The sequence below is a fragment of the Acipenser ruthenus genome, chromosome 22 (genome assembly GCF_902713425.1).
Source record: "Acipenser ruthenus chromosome 22, fAciRut3.2 maternal haplotype, whole genome shotgun sequence".
NCBI lineage: Eukaryota > Metazoa > Chordata > Actinopteri > Acipenseriformes > Acipenseridae > Acipenser > Acipenser ruthenus.
In genome coordinates, this window is record NC_081210.1 from 11,536,017 (window position 1) to 11,556,584 (window position 20,568).

Here is a 20,568-nt window from a genome sequence, read left to right on the forward strand (position 1 = left end):
GTGTACGACAGCCACAAAACTGGTACATCTCTGCAAAAGCACAGGTGCACAAAAGGAATAGAGAGATTGGTAGATATATCTCTGTGAGAATGTGACAGCGTGATAGTCAGTAGATAAAGGACAAACACTTGCAGGTTCGTGTCGGGTTGCAGGTCTTATTAAAGCGGGTCGGGTTGGGTCATGTAGGAGCGGGTCCGGGTCGGAAGCGGGTCATAAAAATCTGATCCGCGCAGGACTCTGGTTTAGATACAGTTTCAACACAGTATATTTGTGCTATTCATAAGAGTAGGTAAAGATGGGCAGACAGACTCCATACACCCCCATATTCTGATACTCTTAATAAAGAATATTGGAACCAAGTTCAGTCAGTGAAGTAGTTATCTAGGTACAGTTTTGCGCTTTTTCACTATCTGTATCTCAAAAGCAGCACAAGTGACTGGAAAGCTACTGTCCACATCTACCCCTATAAAATTAATTATATATATATATATATATATATATATATATATATATATATATATATATATATATATATATATATATATATATATATATATATAAAGGGCTGCTCCGATTAACAGATTAATCGGACCGATTAATCAACTAAATAGTTCATTGCAGATTAATTTATTTACAATTTAATCGGGCAGTTTTTTTCTTTAAACTCCATTTCCCAGCATCCCCTGCTAAGAAAGAATGCACGCGAGAAGTCTTGTCAGTTTGTATCTGGCTTGTTGTTGTTACACACACTTCCTACATTTTCTGCAACGTCCAGAACGATCCTCAATGTCTGCTGCCGTCATTTTAAAACTGTGTTGGTGAAAAGGGAGTTTTTATATTTAAGTTGGATGTACAAAGTTCATTTCAACAGAGTTGACTGTGCAGAGCAGCATTTATTTTTCATGATTCCTTCATTTGGCCTGGCATGGTTTCAGGCGAGTAAATGTCTTACTAGTGTCACAAGCTGCGACTATAATGTTTTGTTTTATTGATGTTAGTACTGTTAATATTACATTACTGCTCAAGTTGCATACCGGTTTTTACTAGTTTATATTGTGAAACATGGGTAGGAGAGTTGTTTTAACCGATGTTTACCTGTTTCACGTTCCTGAAAAGTGTTTTTATTTTTCTGCCAAAAACCCGGAAGCCCTAAATATAATATAAAAAATAAATAATATAAAGGTTCAAAGATGTAAATGTATAATATTATTAGGTAAAATTTAAGAAGATTCATCCAGGGTTAAATGCTTGTCAAAAGCTAATTTAACTCCCATGTTACCAAATGCAATAGGGCAATCACAGGTACCAAAATATCATTTGTTTTCTACAGGGCTATAACCTACAGGGCTTTCCTTAAACTAAATGCTATGTAAAAGTAATTCCCATTTTGGTTAATGCTCAAACTGTACCTACGCAACTGAAATACAGGGTGAACCTTTGTGTTTGCAGAATGGCTTTGTATGTAACCGAGAACTGGGAAGTGAAACTTAAAGGTGGGAACGACCAGGTCACTAGGGTCAACGCTCCTGCTGTAGACCATGGCGTTTCAGAATCCATACATGTTGTACCTCCATCCTACCATGGTGCACCTCAACAGTGCCATGGGATATTTTAAACAGCAGATATGATTTTTCCTTTATCCCACATGCCACGTATCCAAAGTGTATGGCCACGTTTTCAATATAAAACATGATTTAAACATACTAAAGAGGCTGACATATTGTTTAATAGGAGTTTTGGCTGTGAGGGAAGATTGATCCAATTGCAACAAAGAGGAAACAAGAATCTCGCGCAGTCAAGCTGTGTTTTATAAATTACTGTTAATATCCTGGCTGTTTTTCTCCTTGTAATTATATGCAGACAGGAGTGATTATAAATGAAGATTTATGGTGCAAATGTTTTGCATTATAGTAAACCCCTCTGGGGAACAGCAATGTGGTTTGAAAAGCACTAATCCTGTGCAGCGATGTATTCCACTTTGCCATGTACTAATCTAAAGCCAATACAGTCAAGTCCCATGTGGAAGACGAAGTGGGCTGACTGTCAATTATATCTGGATCGTTCTAAAGTCATTTGCAATCTCTGTCTCACAACTCGGCCAGGAGATTCCCCAAACTATTCCTTCTGTTAACTGTACGTGTCTGCTTCACAATATCCTGATCCAGTCGCAGGAAAACAGTCACAATATGTTCACACAAAGAAAAAAAAACATACAACTAATTTAAACCAACAAATGAAATACCTTTTATACAAGGCTTGGAGAAAAAGTTTAGCTAGGACACATAAATTTATGTAAAAGGATACATCACACTAATTCAACTAATTTGTCAGGCTTTTTTTAATCCCAATTCAAGGGTGTATAGTCACGGCTACAGAAAATGTAGTTTACTGTTCTAGTTTATACTCTTACACTCTTTGATAGTAATACTGGACAGGAGCTAATTTATTTGACTCTGTCCAGCGTAGAAACAAGCATTGGTACTGTGTAGTTAGATTCTATAACAATGTTCTCACTTCTAGAATGTAAATGTAGTCATATCATCTATTTGGTATGATTTCAAGCTATAGGACCAGATCTCTATTATTGAAAAAGCTCTCAGATGTATGAATGCTCCTGGCTGCTGAGTGTTCTGTTTAGTTTACAGTACCATATGCGTTGAGTTAATGACGCAGAGGGTTTTTAAAAGCTGAAAAAGCAATTCCATGCCTACTTTTCAACTTTCACAAATAAAACTGGCACTTGGCCAGCCACTCAGTTTCATCACTCTAATTTAATAATAGCTACTTCCTTAATCATCATGCAAAACAAATTGTAATCATTAGCACTTACTGAGTGGCACACAGAACGCATTTAAACCAGTAATTAGGTTGTTGTTTGGGGTGCTTAAGTTTAATTGTGCAATGTTCGTGGAGAGACCAAATGTACTCCTCACTTTGGTCTGTAATCAATTAGGCAGTAATGTTCTCCACAGGGTGACTATGAAGCAATAATACTGGCTGGGAGAGGGGTGCCAAGGTGTTGCCAAAGCCTGCATCATCGGGCGCCTGGATTCTGTTCTTCTGGAGCCAATACCCAGCTTAAATATATACAAAATGAAGCTTTCTGCAGTTCCTGCTGGCCAGTATTGGTGACTAGAGAACCATAGGAAAAGTTTAATTGCATTTCTCTAATAATGTCAACAGTTTTTTCAATCAGCATATATAATCTGGTAACAGTAAATTCATTTGAGATGGGGCCCCTCACTTCCATTAAATTTACATCTGTTGCCACCAGATGCATCAATACATCCACATCTGTGTATTGTCTCTGAATTTTTGTAGTGCTGCTAGGTATTTACACATTCTGTAATTCTTGTTGAGTACATGACACTAAGATCTGTTGAACGTCTACATTTATGAAAATGTCAAGTAGACAAATGTTTTGGCTCATGTTTCATCAGTTTTAGAATGTAGTTTTACCTTAGAATTTTGATTGAATGTTTTAAAGTTAGAGATTAGTTTCTCAGTTGCCCCAGTGCTGTAGTTTGGGACATTGCTATGTGTGACACGGTATATCCTGTATAGAAAAGTGTTCTCATAAAACTCACCTGGATTTTAATCCAGCTCAGTGAAATTAGTTTGGTGGTTTAGCCTTCAGTTGATAAAACCAACACAATTGTTTGTCTCTGGTTGGCTACATTAATTGTAGATCTATGATTCCAACTCCATGGCCATAGATCAGCAAACCCCTAAAAAGTGGGAGTTAACTAAAGCAACTTCCCAGAACATTTTCAGTCTGGGCTCCCCTTCCAACCACACGTAGAGGGGTCTACCGGTGTCTTTCTTTGTATGTGGGGGAAGAAAAAAACAACACAGGCTTGTTAGTGAGCCAGAGCTCCTGCTGCTTGAACCAAGGTCACTGGGCTAAGTGACCTCATAAATCTCTCATGTAAAAGTGGTGCCATAAACTTAGTTACCCACAATTTAATGTCAATGGTGTAGAATAGTAGAAATACATGAAATTATATTAAGTCAGTATATTACCCATGAACATCAAAATACATATAAATGCCAAATATGTTTTTTAAAAGGACAAATGAAGATAAATAGCTTAGAGGATAATTTTCCTTGAAGAACAGCATAACCCTATTTAGTGTTTTTAAATTACACAAAAAAGCATGCCATTTTAAGAGAGATATCCATGTACTGTAAATATCTATAGTTTCCTAAACCTAGAAACCTCAGGTGACTGGGAATCCAATCATATAGTGGTAGAGTGTTAATAGCAGTTTCCTTGGAAATGTGAGTATAGTCCCAGCATTCCTTTGTTTTCTGTAGGGTTCATTCAGGGTGCGTGAAAGCTTCCTGTTGGATTCCCCTGCTCATGTCTCTGGTCTCGTTGCTGGACACCCACCCACGTGCCACCTGCCTGTCGCATTTCTTTAAGAGCGGTCCTCTGCTGTTAATCCGGTTAATCCCTTCAATTACTGGCATTTAATCTGCTTTTTCCAATGACCCTGCTAAAGATTTTTATCCCAGTGACCGGTGGTGGAATATTCTGGAACCATTGTTAACACTCAAAACCCTTGATTAAGTCTGGAGGGTTTGGATGATATTCATATAGAAACGTCATTCGGATCCACATGTAATAAAAAACTTAACTTGTGCTCCAAGGTTTTTAAAGAAACAGGCTGCTTATTTGACCTACTGTATTACAGTACACATTAAATGCATCATTCATCTAGGAATGTGTATGTAGAAATGTAGAAATTATTTTCAAAGCAAGTTTTTAAGCTATTTTTGACTTACATTTTGTTACACTGGGCCAATAAAGAGTGTACCCAAGAAAGTTATCAAACCGTAAAAAAGAGCTGAGAAATTGAATTTAGGAACTTGCAAGTAATCTTTTAGGTTTGGATTTGTAATGTTACCCAGTTATTTCATTCCTTTTTAAGTGTGCATGATGTCTATTTTATATGTTTGCCTATCACTCAGTTTCTATTGAATCATATATGTATGTGCAGTACAAGTGGCACCCCCATGAACCCTGATGGATATTGATTTCAATCTGCAGTCCCTGTAAATATGCACCACTATTCTGATGACTTAAGAGAAATGGCAGTTTGTGAGAAGCAAACAAAATCATCAAAGAAAGAAAGGGAGGAAATAATTAAAATGCAGAGGGCAAAGATAAATTAGGAATCAAAATGAGTCTGGGAGGCGAGAGAGAAAAAGCAAAATAAAGGGGAAAGTTAAGTGAGCTGTTTGTATTTTATTTTTATTATTATTTTTTATTTATTTCAGCTGTTAAATTTGAGTGTGTTAAAGTGAGACACTGGAAAGATTGGAGACCTTTCTGGTGCTGGCAGACGTGACGGGTGACAACGTGACCCCCATTGCTTTTCATTTCCTTTATTAACCCTTTGCAGTCCTTCACAGGTCCATAGTCGGTTTTTCTCTGAAAAAAAGTTGAGAAAAGCTTTCAATGGCCGAGAGAAGCAGTACGCGTTGTCCCTTCACCACAGACATAACACAAACATAAACAACCAAGGTGGCTGCTTCCGTATACCAGCACTCAAAGAAAATTGCGGACATCTGCCAAGCTTTTATGTTATAGGAATAAAATAATGACTTGGATAGCATTAATGAGGAGTAGAATAATCGAGCCATCAGGGGATGAAGTACGACTTAGCAGAGGTATGTGATAAATACAGCGAACAAGGGATGTAATGCTATTTTTTATATAAAATAATTTGGACCTGACGAGCCTGACACATGCAGAATAAATGAACCGCAAAGGTTAAACCCACATTCCTGTCCATTTCCTTTATTAATTATCGCTGTCCTTTATCAGAGAACAGGCCTTGGTGATAGCTCACCTGGTTTACATCAGCAGGTTTAGCTGGGCAATACAAGTTTCCCACATTAAACCCTAATTTCATATTTTAAAATTGTTTATGAAAGTTATGCAAAAATGCTGCCTTTGCGCATTGCATTTATCTAAAAGCCTGTTTAAAGCAGCTGCAGAACTACATATTTTCTAGTTGAAAACCCCAGTTTCAATCTCAGTCGGTCATCACACAGAGAAATATTGAAACTTGCATTACATTTTACAAAACAAAGTCCACTTGTTTTGCCAAAAATGACCTTGTAGATGCAACGCTTAAATGAAAGGGTTTGTGAATTATTGAGGCTGTCTTAAGGTTGGACATCCTGCACACATATGAATCAACCCTGACCTGCATTGACTACCCTTTACTGGAGAACAAAGATCAATACATTGTACACAGCTTTTAAGCTCAAGACCACCAATGCTGATCTGTGCATTGGGTTGGTTATAATTGTGTATCAGGGATACAACTACTAAAGACAAGGAAGCAGCTTCAGCTGTAGGGATATTCAAATGCCCTCCACTGTGAAAATGAATGAATAAATAACCCTTAAGATCTCTGTGGGCTTTAGGTTCATTTTTAAGGCATTGAAAAGTACTTTGTCAAAGCGTTTGTTACTGAATTGAAGTTCCTTTTAGTATTTCTCAGAATTTAGATCCAACACCCACACCTCAGCCTACAGACTTGAATACCTAATCACTATGTGATGTTGAAAAATATATGAGCACCGATGGGCATTCTTGGAATCTGCAATGTCTGATATCTTTGTATGGAATGTCTTTACGTTAATATAGTAACCTGGTTTGGGTTGCTCTGTATGAATGGTGACGCTGTTGTATGTATACATCCCCAGGACACTTGTGGAAATTAAATATTTCCTCTGGAATTCTTTGCCAAAGTACAGGTAGTGGACAAAAAATGGAAACACCAATGTAAAGTCACTTAATAGGGCATTGGGCCACTATAGTATCCTACTCTGTGGAGTTCTTGGCGGACCGTTTTTGATGAAACTGGCTGCTCGCGCCCCAGGTTGAAATTTGCAGTCATTTGATCTGCAGTTGCTCACCTGTTTTGGCTTGCACTTCGAGTTAATGCACGGATATTACGATCCTGGAGTATGCGCTTCCGCCCACTGTTGCCCTTTGCTGAAGATGTCTTTCCCTCGGAGTTCCATGCCGACATCACCTTAGACACCGTTGCTCGTAAAACATCAGCAGGTTGAGCTGTCTTGGTCACTGAAGCTCCTGCCAAACGCGCCCCAACAATCACCCCTCTTTCAAAGTCACTGAGGTCTCCTCTTGCAGCCATGCTAGCCATAATTATAGGCAACCAGGCCTGTCCAGCATTTTTATACATGACCCTTAGCATGCTGGGATGTTATTTGCTTAATTAACGCATGAGCCACACCTGTGTGGAAGCCCTTGCTTTCAATATACTTGGTGTCCCTCATTTACCCAGGTGTTTCTATTTCTTTGTACACTACCTGTATGTCTAAAATATTTTTCACCAACTTTCTTCTGCAGAATAGAGCTTTATTCACATGAAATCATGGAGGACCTTTGAACTGTTAATCTAGTCACACTGTATGAAGATCTCTGAATAGATTGTGAAGAGCTGTATGAAGATCCACTCATTACTCTGCACAGATTGTGAAGAGCTGTATGAAGATCCACTCATTGTTCTGCACAGATAGTGAAGAGAGCTGTATAAAGATCCACTCATTGCTCTTCACAGATTGTGAAGAGAGCTGTATGAAGATCCAGTCATTGCTCTGGACAGATTGTGAAGAGCTGTATGAAGATCCAGTTATTGCTCTGCACAGATTGTTGAGAGAGCTATATGGAGATCCACTCATTGCTCTGCACAGATTGTTGAGAGAGCTGTATGGAGATCCACTCATTGCTCTGCACAGATTGTGAAGAGATGTATGAAGATCTACTCATTGCTCTGCACAGATTATTGAGAGCTGTATGAAGATCCACGCATTGCTCTGCAAAGCTCGTAGCAATCCGCTCAGAATGCTAGTTTAGGAACTTAAGAGTGTTGTGGCCAAATATTCTTAAATTTAAATTATTCCAAAATTATCTACTTAAGTCTAAAAGTCTTGCCTAGTGTACCAAATTTAAAATGTTTCCCTATCAAGTACAAAATGTAACCATTACCTAATCCTTGACCTTTTATCCTTAAAAACCATGAAAACCTGAATAGATGTTTCAAAGCTGCACACAGCGACTGTGACGCAGTTTGCCCACCCCCTACATCGTCATCATTTTTCCTTTCACTGACCTGAGGGAATCTACACACAGATAAGTATCACTTTTATCTAATTTCGCTTTTGTTTTACACTTAGTGCGATTTAATTATGTGATTTTAGTAATTACTGATTACACGTTTGTGCACTCAGCTGTGACTTTTCATTAGTCCCTTAGCGGACTTGTGCCCTGCACAAGGCCGTCCCTTCCCCGGGACCAAACACCTTAAGTCAGCTACTGTATTGAGCACCCAGGTGTCCGTGGTACAGCCGGCCTCTGCTAAAGCCACAGGGGGTTTTCAAGCTGCTTGCAGTTTTTCCCTCAGTGTCTTGTTGCCACATTAAACGTGCTTGCAGAATTAGTGTGAAGACTGTTAGGGCTTTCCCCTGGTTAGCCAAGAGCATTATATAGGTAGGCATATACACCCTATATTCGCTTTCATGGTAACTATAGGTCCAAGACCTGCTCCTGTTCCCGCCAGTACTTTTGTACAACGAACAAGGTTACCTCCTCCTTACTGTTCGCAGTCCTTCCCGCAGTGTCTCGCTGCCGCTTTGGTTCCTCCTTCCAATAATACTACTAAGGCTGTCAGGCTGACAGCAGGCTCCTCCAGTCTTAGGGCTGTGTTGGCTAACCAGAAGCTATAAAGGTGGGAATCCCTCTATTTTGCTTCTTTGGTAACTGTAGGTCGCTGATCTACCACCGTTCTGAGTGAACGAGGTTACCGTAATGGTTGTGTACCGTGCACCATACCATACCGTGTGCACCGTACCTTGCATACCGTGCTTACCTTGCCTTGGGCACCGTATTGTATCATGTGAGCAGTACCGTGTGCGCAGTACTGTGCCCGTGCACCGTACTGTGTGTACCATGCATTGTGCACTGTACCGTACCATGTGCACCGTACCATGTGTACCATGAACCATGCACCATACAGTACCGTTTGCACCGTGCAGTACCATGTGCACCGTACCATGAGTATCGTGCACTGTGCAAGCACCATATAGTGTGTACTGTGCAAAAAGTTTCTTCTGTACAGTACTGTACTAGTGCATAGGCACCATGCAAACAGTTAAAAGTAACAAAGGCTAAAACTGTACTATTCTAGTCTAATATCAGCGATCTGGTCACTGTGACTAGTGCGGTTTGACATATTACAGTGGTTGCATTGCTGCTTGCGCTGTTCAAGCCTTCCTTCCTATACTATGCCGGGGTTTCACTCTTGCGATGTCTGCAATGTGGGTCTCCCCATGGAGGACAGGCACAGCAGATGCGCTTCCTGTTTGGGTCCAGAGCATGCTAAGGAGGCACTCACCAACCACAACTCTTGTGAGTTCTGTGCATCTTTTTCTAAGTGCACGCTGGAGAAGCGAGTGTCTCGCAGCTGTGTAGAGTGATCTTCGTCCATTCCATCTGGACAAGGATCTCCCCTCAGAGAGGATTGTATCCTCCCGAGGACTCTGTGCCAAGAGAGAGCAGTAGATCTTCATGTAGGAGACCGCCTTCATGGTCTTCCTCATCTTCTTCCTCTTCTCCTTCTTCTCCTGCTTCTCCTAAGAGGAGGAAAAAGAGCCACAGTCTTATATCAGTGAGCTCTGAGCAGCTGGATAAACTCTGGGAGACAGTCTTCAAACAGGGCACTATATTAGCGGAGCTACAGTGCGAGCACACTGCTTCACCTCTTCCCTCTATGCCTTCAGAGCAGTAGAGAGTAGTACAAGCAGAATGGCAGTAAGAAGATCTGCTGTCTATAGTTGCCTCAGATGACATGGCCGATCCTGAGTTCCCCTGAGGAGGGAGACTCAGGTAGCACAATGCCAGTAATGCAGATGTCATTATCAGCAGAGCTTATGCTGCTGATTAAGGTCCCATGACCTGTAGATGACCAGCGGAAACAGTCTCAGGTGTCTCCTCCAGTACACCCAGAGTTCCGAGTACTGCCATTCGGCTTGTCTCTAGCTTCCGTGTCTTTTCAAAGTGCATGGAAGCTATTCTGGCCCTTTGAGACTCGGAGGCATCAGAGTACTCAATTACTTTGACGACTAGCTCATTTGTGCTCAGTCTGCAGTGCAGGCAGTGGCTCACACGGAATTCATCCCCAACCAGCTTCTGTCAGTGAATCGTGCAAAGAGCCAGCTCACACCCTCGCTGACAGCCTCCTTTTTGGGAGTACATCTGGATTTCAGGTCCATGCTGTCCAGTGCAGAGAATAGCCGCTTGTTTGAACCTTTTTCAGCTCAACAAAAAGCTCACAGTAGTAATGTTTCAGAGGCTTCTTGATGGCAGCAGCTTCCCAGACCCTTCCTTTGGGTCTTCTGCATATGCAGGCTCTCCAAGCCTCGTTCAACAGTAGGGTTTTTCAGCCTGCATTGAGTCCAGGCTGCCTGTTGACATTGTGTCGGCACTGTCTGCAGGCGCTATCCTGGTGGACACAGCCTGCTCACCTGCACTTAGGCGTAGTGCTGGCCAGTGTAACCAGAGGGGAGGTTATCACCACGGATGCATCCAGCCACGGCTGGGGTGCCGTGTGGAACAGCAGAGGAGCGCGAGCAGTATGGAAACCCCCGTGGCAGGGTTGCCATATAAATATTTTGGAGTTGCAGGCAGTGTTTCTAGCCTTGCAGAATTGTTTACAGGAGGTGCAAGGGAGACACGTTCTCCGGACAGCAGCCTATATAAACCACCAGGGCGGCCTCAGGTCCCCCAGTCTCCATCGTTTGGCCCGCAGGCTGTTGCTTTGGGCGCACCATCACCTCCTCTCGCTGCGAGCAGTACATATGCCGGGGGTGACGAATTGGGTGGCAGACCTCCTTTCAAAGGGAGTCATTATGGCATCCTGACCCATTGAGCTTGCAGCTCTGGGTCTGGCCCCTGAACAGGTACATTTGAGCCATCTGGGGTTATCAAATAGGGTCATAGACACCCTACAGAATGCCAGAGCGGCTTCCACGCATTCCCAGTATGGTTCATGGTATTTAAGGAAAAATATCCATTAGGTAATGGTTACATTTCTATTTCAGGGAACCATGGTTATGATGACCTAACATGTTCACCTTTTCCATCCTAAAATATGTTGATTGGCAGCTTCTCATCACTGCTTTTGTTTCAATCTCTAAACCTTCTCCTCCTGCACCCCAGAGTAATGTGTTTCCTTTGGCAGGGATTATTATCTTTAAACCCTTTCATAAATAACTGACATTGGGGTTTAATAAACTATTCACCTTCCCAAAGCCTTTGAAGTCATTCACTAAATAACAAAGTCAAAGATGACAGGCCGTACATCAAACAAGGTCATTTATTACTTTCAAAGGCAGAGTTTTCACTTCAACTTGTTAACTACGTCTTTTGTCTAGGTGTTTTTTGTGTGTGAGCAACCATTTGAGATACAAAATGGTGGCTATTCATACAACAAAGCAGTTTTTTTCAAAGCAGGCTGCTGGTGCAAGTCAGGGAGGGTCATAGAAAAGATCTACCAAACTCTAACTCCCTCCAAGAATAAAACACTAAATCCATTTTCTGTGATTGCTTAGTTGGTCAGTTTATGAATATTAAGCAAGCATCTTCACCTTTAAACAGTTTATGTTGTAATACTTCAGTTAAATTATAATGAAGAGTATGCATTATATTTTGGGACAGAATTATAGCCAACATGTCCATTTATTTATTTATTTGCATTATAGCTTTCTTGTTTGGTTCTAAAAGCTTTATAAAGCTAAGTATTTAACACCTTGGTGGGTTATCTTGTATAAAGCTATATAATGTTGGGTGAACTAAAGTAAGATTTTTAGAACACCCTAGATCAGTGCTGTCCAACCTTTTTCAATGTAGGGTCCACCTTGGTGTTTGGATTTTTTCCACGGACCACTTGTCACGATTTTTTTCACAACCGCATTTTGAAACTACTTTTTATGTGTATCTGTATACGCACCTTATCATGTTACCTTAACTGGTTACTAAAAGACACTTAAAGGTTGTTTGATACATTTCATAAATTACACTGTTGTGGTATAAAATCTTTTAGGTTAGAAATAACAATGGTTTACAAGAAGTAAATATTAAACTTACCTGAAGGGGGAGGTGCCTGATCGCTGTTGTGCCGGAACTGTGTGCGTGTAAAGAAAGTTTAGTTCGCAGCTTTGCGCCGCGGTAACTGTTTGTGTCTATTGTAAGAAATAGGTGCACATATTCCTTACAATGGCATGACGATGTTGTCGGCTTGTCAGTTAAAGTAAGCGTCCCCAAATTGTTTGCTAAGCCATTATAATAAAATGTTTGTAATATTTGAACTTACCGTTCTCACTATGATAAATCTACAAGTCAGTGGGACCATCGGGGGTGAAAATGTTGGGAGGTGCGCGCACGGTTATAATGAGCTGTTATTGTTTATTGTTGATATTGTGAATTTACATGTGGGTTAAAACAAATGTATGCATTTGAGCATTTTTATATGTTAAGGCCAAATAGGGCTCTATGTATATTTAAATGTAGTTAAGTGACCATTTATATTGTATTAGTCCAGAGGAGGAGCTAATAGAAACAGGTATAAGTACCTGGGTTTTGGCTCATTTAGGAGGAGAAATAAAGAGAGTGAGGTGCGCTCTGACTGTGTACACTTTGTGAGTAGATAAGTGCTCTGTGTTGGGAAATCTGTGTGAAACAGCCCGGTATTTTTTTCTTTGCTTTGCTTTGAATATTGAGAATTTCTTTTTTTTGATGTGGATTTCTTTTTCTTTAGTGTTTTGATTTGTTATTCCACTGGAGGCCTCTAATAAAAAACACTTTTTGGCATTTCAAAACTCGTCTTCTGATTGTGTCGTGCACCCTGCATAACCACTTGACCCATGATACATTACAGTAGCTATCTTAATGAGATTCCTGGGCTTCAATCTTCACTACCAGGTCAGCAAGGAATGTTGTCATTTTGCGCATTGAAAGCTGCTGATGGCAAAGTTCCTGTTTTTTGTTTAATTCTTTTTTTTACATTCTGAATGCTTGTAGATAAACAACGTCTCAAGTTTGCAGGTTTAAAAGTTTTGTTTGACAAAACCTTCTGACAAATAATGCACTGGGGCTTGGGTCATCATCGAATCCAGTAAATGTAAATACGTGCTAGTCCCCGCAACCATTACCTCGTGTAGCAAATTAATCTATCCATTTCTAACACAACTTATTGCATTCACTGAATCGCAAACTCGATCTACATATAAAAAACACTGGAATACAAAGATGAGGTGGCTGGGAAGCAATTTAAAAATGTTTTGCAGTCTGTCCCGGATGTTACTTACCACTTCTGGTGGGCTGTGATGTGTAAATTAAAGGGGATTGGCAGCACTAAGTCGATAGGATTTATAGCATTTTGGTTAAATATGACAACATCAAGAACAGACTGTACACATTATTTCCAGAAGTAGTGTTAATAGAATTTCCTTTTTGGCATATAGTCTTGTGAGATTTTAAACCTGGCTGAATAAACCCATATAATAACATGGAGCTGAAATCATTCACACTACTGTACAGTTCACAAGTCAAGCTACAAATATAGCCTCTTTTTGCTTCACATTAACTTAAGTTACTATATGCAGCTAACCTCTCCAGAAATGTATGGAAATAATAGGTATATTCCTATATCCCTAGAAACACTGTAGAACATATTTTATATTTTTGAAAATGAAAAGTACCAAAACTGTGGTTTTAATGTTTTTTTTTTTAATTGAGTCATTCCAACCAAGTTAGGAATATATATATATATATATATATATATATATATATATATATATATATATATATATATATATATATATAATATTATATATGATGCTGGCTAAATACAAATGTGCCTTCATAATGTGTGAGTTATTTAGTTAGTATTTGTTTCACATTAAAAAGCTGTTTACTTGACGGTAAGAGCTGACAATTCCTAAAAAGATGGGAAATTGTCAGGTAAGGACGTCACTGCGCACTTACCTGGCCCCATGTTCTGACAAGGCTTTCTAGGACACACTGCCTAACTGGTTGGTACAGTAGGTGAGTTCACTTCAGACATGTGTAGTCACCACTGGGCAGGGCGGGTCAACCGTGGTTGTTTTCATGTTGTCATAGAATTAAATGTGAATTGGAAAAGCTAATTAGAATAGTTAAAATATTAACACAGCTGGAGTGAGACAAGTTATTTATTGTGTACTTTTTTTCCAAGTATACACTTCTTTTTTTTTTTTTTTTGTTTTTGTTTTTGTTTATGAAGGACACAAAAACATGTGTTTGATATGCTGGAAACGAAATGTGATGTATGTGTGGCATAGTAATGTACAGAAACACTAAAGGTACATGGTGTAAAAATTTTAATGGGAGGCTACTATCTCGTGAACACGACATATCTTGTGTGCACAACTTACTATAAACGAGATAGTAAGTCATGTGAACGATATAGTAGCCTCCCTTTTTAATTTACACCATGTCCCTTTAGCAGTTATGTAGTAATGAGACCATTGAAAGGAGACAAATAATATGTTAAACAAGCATTTTCCAACCAACCAATCCATGAACTTTATAGATCTTTCTTATCCATTCATGACAGTGACTCTTCTAAACTTCTAAAGGATATGTATTAGGCTGTTTCAGAGAATCCTCAGCAGCCCACTGACCTGCCCAGTGGTGACTGCACATGTTGTCTGAAGTGAACCCACCTACTGTACCAGTGAAGCAGTGTGTGCTGGAAAGCCTTGTCAGAGCATGGGTCAGGTAAGGGCGCAGTGGCGGCCTTACCTGACAATTTTCTGTCTTTTTCGGAATTGTCAGCTCTTACCGTCAAGTAAAACATAGTTTTGTGAGTTTAATATCCATTCTTTTTTTCCGAGGAAGGCTTATTTTAAAACATGATATTTATATGCAATGGAAAGTAGATCTCTCCATTTAGATTATAGTCCTCTCTATATATCTTAAAAGGAAGTTTTTGGTTTGCTATGTATTTTTTTATTTGTGGTGCAACTCTTATTTTTTGTATATGAAAACTTATCTACTATTATAACAAACATTCCCATGTAGGACCACATTTTAAATACCTTATACACATATACATAGACTTCGCATACATAAAGCAAGGTCTTATTATTATCATTTTTTGTAACTTAAAAACAACCGCACGGATTTTCACGAAACTTGGAAAATTATCCGTCATACGGACACGGAGCATATAAAGCAGAGAAAACATACTCCTCAAAATCGAGTTTAAACAAGGCTCTTATCTAATGTATCACTTACAAACGCACCCGTAATAAAAAAAAAAAACAGATAAAGGGGAAAAATGCAGACTACATATATATCTTACAATTATATATCACGTGGTTAAAGCTGTTTGCTGTGTTGCTTAGTAATAGTTAATAGATTGTGTAGAAATGTTTTTTGCAGGAACTGCATAACCAAATTTTGGGAGTTGGTTTGCGGACAACCTGGAGTTTACAGCGGACCACAGGATGGGAACCACTGCCCTAGATAGATCTGAGCACAATCATTTGCGAGCACACTTTGAGCTGACTCGCCGTAATACAAAAACCCCTTCTAGTCTGAATTCCTTTTTAATTGAATATTAATACTGTGTGAAAACACTGAATTCTTTGGGTGCTCTTCTACTGATCTAGACAAGGCTTATCTTGCTGCAGTGTCCTCGGCAGTGGTTGTTAATGTTATTATAAATCATCATTTTGGGCTTGGTGTGGCTCTCATTATTGGAGTGTATTGGGATGCTTACAACTCCGCCAGCACTGTTTCAGGATTCCAAAGCTCTGAAGACATCTTCTAAGCACTGAACTCAAAACCTGAGGGCTGGGCCCATTTGTTTGTAATTGACAGTTCTTGTAAAATGTCTAGCTTGTTTTTTCTTATAGTGTACATACTTTAAAATCATATTACATGCTCTTATAGACTAAAGGAACCAAAAGAGGCTGTTTCCATACCGTGCCATACCAGCTGCAAGGATAGGCGGAACAGAATGCTGAAAACGGAAGCTGATGATCAGCCATCTTACATTCCCTTAAGGCAGTCAAATGTCAACTTTTGACAAAATGCTTTGTTAGAGCCTTTCACTCGCAATCAATGTGTTGCATTGTCCTGCACTTCAGTTGCGTGCTTAAATACATTCAACAATTTGAAGCATTAATATTGATGTATTGACACACAAAAGCACAGCTGTAACACACACAATCTCATATCTATTCTTTTAATTATTATTTATTATCTTCCTACATGAAGCAGTAAGGGGATATGGAGAAAATGCAGTGTTGTAATTTATGCTTCTTTAAAAAATCAAAATATCAATGATTATACCAAATAACCATCCAGTGGAGACCATCCTACATTTGGGGACACTATGTGAACGCTATCCCATTGCATGTCCTTGTGTCTTTTCAGAAACCTGTGCTTCGGCAATTGCAAGCTGTTTGTTCAGGAGTTCTAATTTTCCTTTTTTCAAACCAATTATTTCACAGCGTTGAGGTTTTTGTTGCAAAAGTCCTTCAAGATTTCTGTTGATTTTACCTAGTATGTCAAGTTTACGCTATTCAAGATCCATTAACTCCTGGCTGCATCCACAGATGTTTTTACGAATACCCTGATGTAGTTTCTTCGGGTGTTACATTATTTACATTGACATCTTCTTCTGATGGTGTTCGATCCACATGTTCTTTACTCACGTTTTCTGAAACTGGGGCTAATGTGGCTGTAGCAGGAAATTCCTATCCGAAAACATCAATGCTTCCAGGAATGCCAAGCACAGCTGTAGACCCCAATATAAACACGCCCTTTTGTTCTTCTACAATTTCTTGCTAACCTCACTGGCTTCCCGGAGGAACAGTGTTTGAAACTTTTACTTCCTTTGCAATTTCTTCCCACTTCTTTCTTGTTTGATTTGTTATGTTATTTTTTAGTTTACAGACTAATATATCATTGTTTATTTCTACTTAAATTATTAATATTTCTACCTCAAATTCAGTAAATATCTATTTTTTTTCACTTCTTTACCTGCATTTTCAGCAAGTGGTGCATTTTATTGTTTGATTTACAATAAAACTCTCATTTATATATACATAATTAGTTTTGGAGGTTTTCCCAACGAATCCCTGCAGAACCTCTCAAAGCCTAACGATGGGAAACGCATGTCAAGAGAGACTGGAAGCAGCTGCACGTTCATTGTGACAATGGTGGGGTTTCCATGGGAAAAATAAAAACAAGTCTCACCTTTTTCTCATGCAATGGTTAAATTTAAACCGCAAGTGCAGCCTGCCACATTTGGCCACCAAAAATATATAATAAAGAAAGCAAGGGAAACCAAACAAAAACCTAGACATTGCTTTACACAGTCAAAAAAAAATACATTCCAGAAGAATACTATCCATGTATTATTTGCTAAACATTTGTTAATTGCATAAATAATTATTAAAAACATATTATAAACATACATATACAGTAGTCTCCGGCTAAGAGAACACCCCTTGGAAAGCAAGTGAAGTGTTCTCTTAGACAGAGTTGACCACCAGACACAATATGAATGAATGAATGAATAAATAAATAAATAAATAAATATGTATTACTTGTCATGACGCACGTGCATCAAGCAATAGGCAAGTGTATGTTAATAAACTATAATAATAAAGTAACAGACAGATTAACGTTAATAAACTGTCAAACTAAATTAACACAGCACCTTTACACACGTTAAGAAAATGCAGCTGCAGCACTAGATTAAATATGAATACATATATAGTATTCAAGACATGACCAAAATTATTTAACAGAACGGTGAAACAATTCACCAGAACGGGAAACACCAGATTGCGGTTCTGATTCAGTTTTTTTTTTCAGGAGCTCGAACAATTTCCAACTTTGTAGTGATAGCGATGAGGTGCACTCATGGAAATGAGAATACATTCTGGAAAGATTGAATAAACCAATCCATGCGCTTCAAGACACTCTTCACGATGAGTCAGTTTTGAAAAATTGAATAAAGCATCTCAATTTCACCACAAGGTTGTTCTCTCGGCCGAAGTGTTCTCTTAGGAGGTGTTCCTATACGCAGAGACTACTGTATACTAAATACAAGTTTTCCTACAGAACTGTAGCTGCAGCAACTGATCCTTATGGTAGTCTAAGAACAGAGCTAAATCCAGCAATTTAAGTAAGTGATAAGTGACAAATTATCCAGTGAAAATGTTTAGTACAGTACATTTTCAAAATACTGGTGGTAAATGTACAATAGGCTACCCTACTCGCTCCCATTTCCCACACATAATTTCTCAGTAATTGCTGATCCACACAGGCTTTTTTGTAACTTGCTTGAACTTTGTTACGTAAATCTTGCAGCAAGCTGATGTTAAGCCCTGTATTTGTCTTTTTGAACAGATTTGTGAAACCAATTTTTTCTTTTTCATGTTTTTGTTCGTCTAAAACAAATATTGCTCAGTGAATTAGGTTTAATTTAAAAATGTTACTTTACCCTAATAGGCGGTCGCTTAAGCCTGGTACTGTCAGTAGCCCGCAGCAATATACAGGAGACTACTGGTACCAATTCCCAGCTATGCTAATTTTAATACATTTTTGGGGTACAAATGTGACACTTCTGTCCTTGGTTGGTACTTAAGGCTAGTGTACAATGAATTGCATCTTTTTGCCAAGGGACAGAAAAGTCTAGGCTTAAGGCAATCAGTGATCCAATGACCAAACAGGAAGTGTAAAGGATGAAACAAATAATCTTTCTGTGCTTTGCAGGGCTTCGTAATTTTATTATTATTATTATTTTAATTAATCAATTAATGTATTTATTTATTTATTTATTTATTTATTTATTTATTTATTTATTTATTAGCAGACGCCCTTATCCAGGGCGATTTATAGTTGTTACAAAATATCACAGTACAAAGTATCACATTATAAAATGTCACATTACAGTTAAGAGCAGTTATAAAGTACAGTAAACAATTACATTTAAGAGCGAGTTCAACTAAGAGCAGTACACTTACAGTAAAAATGTTTCCTTATAAGAGCAAATGCCATTAAGAGCATTCAGTAAGTACTATACATGGATAAGAACAATTTCAAATAAGAGCAAATACAGAAAAACATGAACACAGATACCTTTAACAGTAAAATCAAGTACAAGGTACAGAAAATAGTTATAATTAAGAGCAGCAGTAGAATACAGCAAAATATGGAGCAGTTCAGTGCAAGTACAAGATGATGCAAGTACTGGTACAATTGGGTGACATATAGTCCATTATATTTATTTGATTGCAGTGGGCTGCATTTTCTTTTATTTGCAGTGCTTCAGTATTTGTTATTACCTTGCTTATAAACAACTAAACTATAAAGCACAGTCATTTTATAAGTCAAATTGCAATCATTTAAAATAACAAAAATTTAAATAAATGGTGTCACATAAAAAAAAAAAAAACACTGAAGAGGTCTCTAAACCCCTCGTATGCTTATTTCTTCCTAATTGGTCAAAGAAGCTTGCCAGTGCTACTTCCAACAGATCTAATGTTAATAAATAATTGCTTGTTAGGGCCTTTACTTATAGTAGAAAGTTGAGTGAGGAGACGATTTACCCACCCTTGTAAAGTCGTACAATGTTTTAGACGTGCACTAACTATAGCGTGAGTTATGTGTGTGCTACGTCACATAAGTCATGACAGTGGAGTAAGAATAGAGTGAGTTTCTAAACTGGGTGGAAACGTGGCCAATGATTGTGAGCTCCAAGTACTACTATTATCAGGAACCAGTTAGAAACAGTGGAGACACAGAGGGTAGGGGAGTGTATGAAATGAGTTACCAAGCCACTTTGATGCTGTCATTGAGTTGACCTGACTAGACAAAGATCTTGGATCAATCAGCTACTGGAAACCAGAGGCACTGATGGGCTGAGGTACATTTTATATTTAGGTATAAGACAAAACATTTTATTGTGTATACATCCACAGTGTAATATAGTCCCAAATTTAATTGAATTGAATTCATTGTTCGAGTATTAAATAAATTGCTTATGTTCGTTTATTGTGAATGTCTGCTTCGAAAGTGGTATCTCACTAGAAACTAGATAGGGCAGCAGTGTGGAGTAGTGGTTAGGGCTCTGGACTCTTGACCAGAGGATTATGGGTTCAATCCCCGGTGGAGGATACTGCTGCTGTACCCTTGAGCAAGGTACTTTACCTAGATTGCTCCAGTAAAAACCCAACTGTATAAATGGGTAATTGTATGTAAAAATAATGTGATATCTTGTAACAATTGTAAGTCGCCCTGGATAAGGGTGTCTGCTAAGAAATAAATAATAATAATAATAATAATAATAATAATAATAATAATAGAGGACTGAGCACAAGCTGTGATGATGAGCGGAGTTTCAAATATCACTAAGGAAGTAAGGGGAGCAGCTGCGATGGAGACTGAAGCCGGATCTTGAGGCG

At 38.7% G+C, this 20,568-nt stretch overlaps 1 protein-coding gene across 2 annotated transcripts in view; it reads left to right on the forward strand.

Moving 5' to 3' along the window:
* lmf1 (lipase maturation factor 1) overlaps nt 1–20,568 on the forward strand; it is a 241,375-nt gene that overhangs the window by 110,338 nt on the left and 110,469 nt on the right. The window lies entirely within an intron of this gene.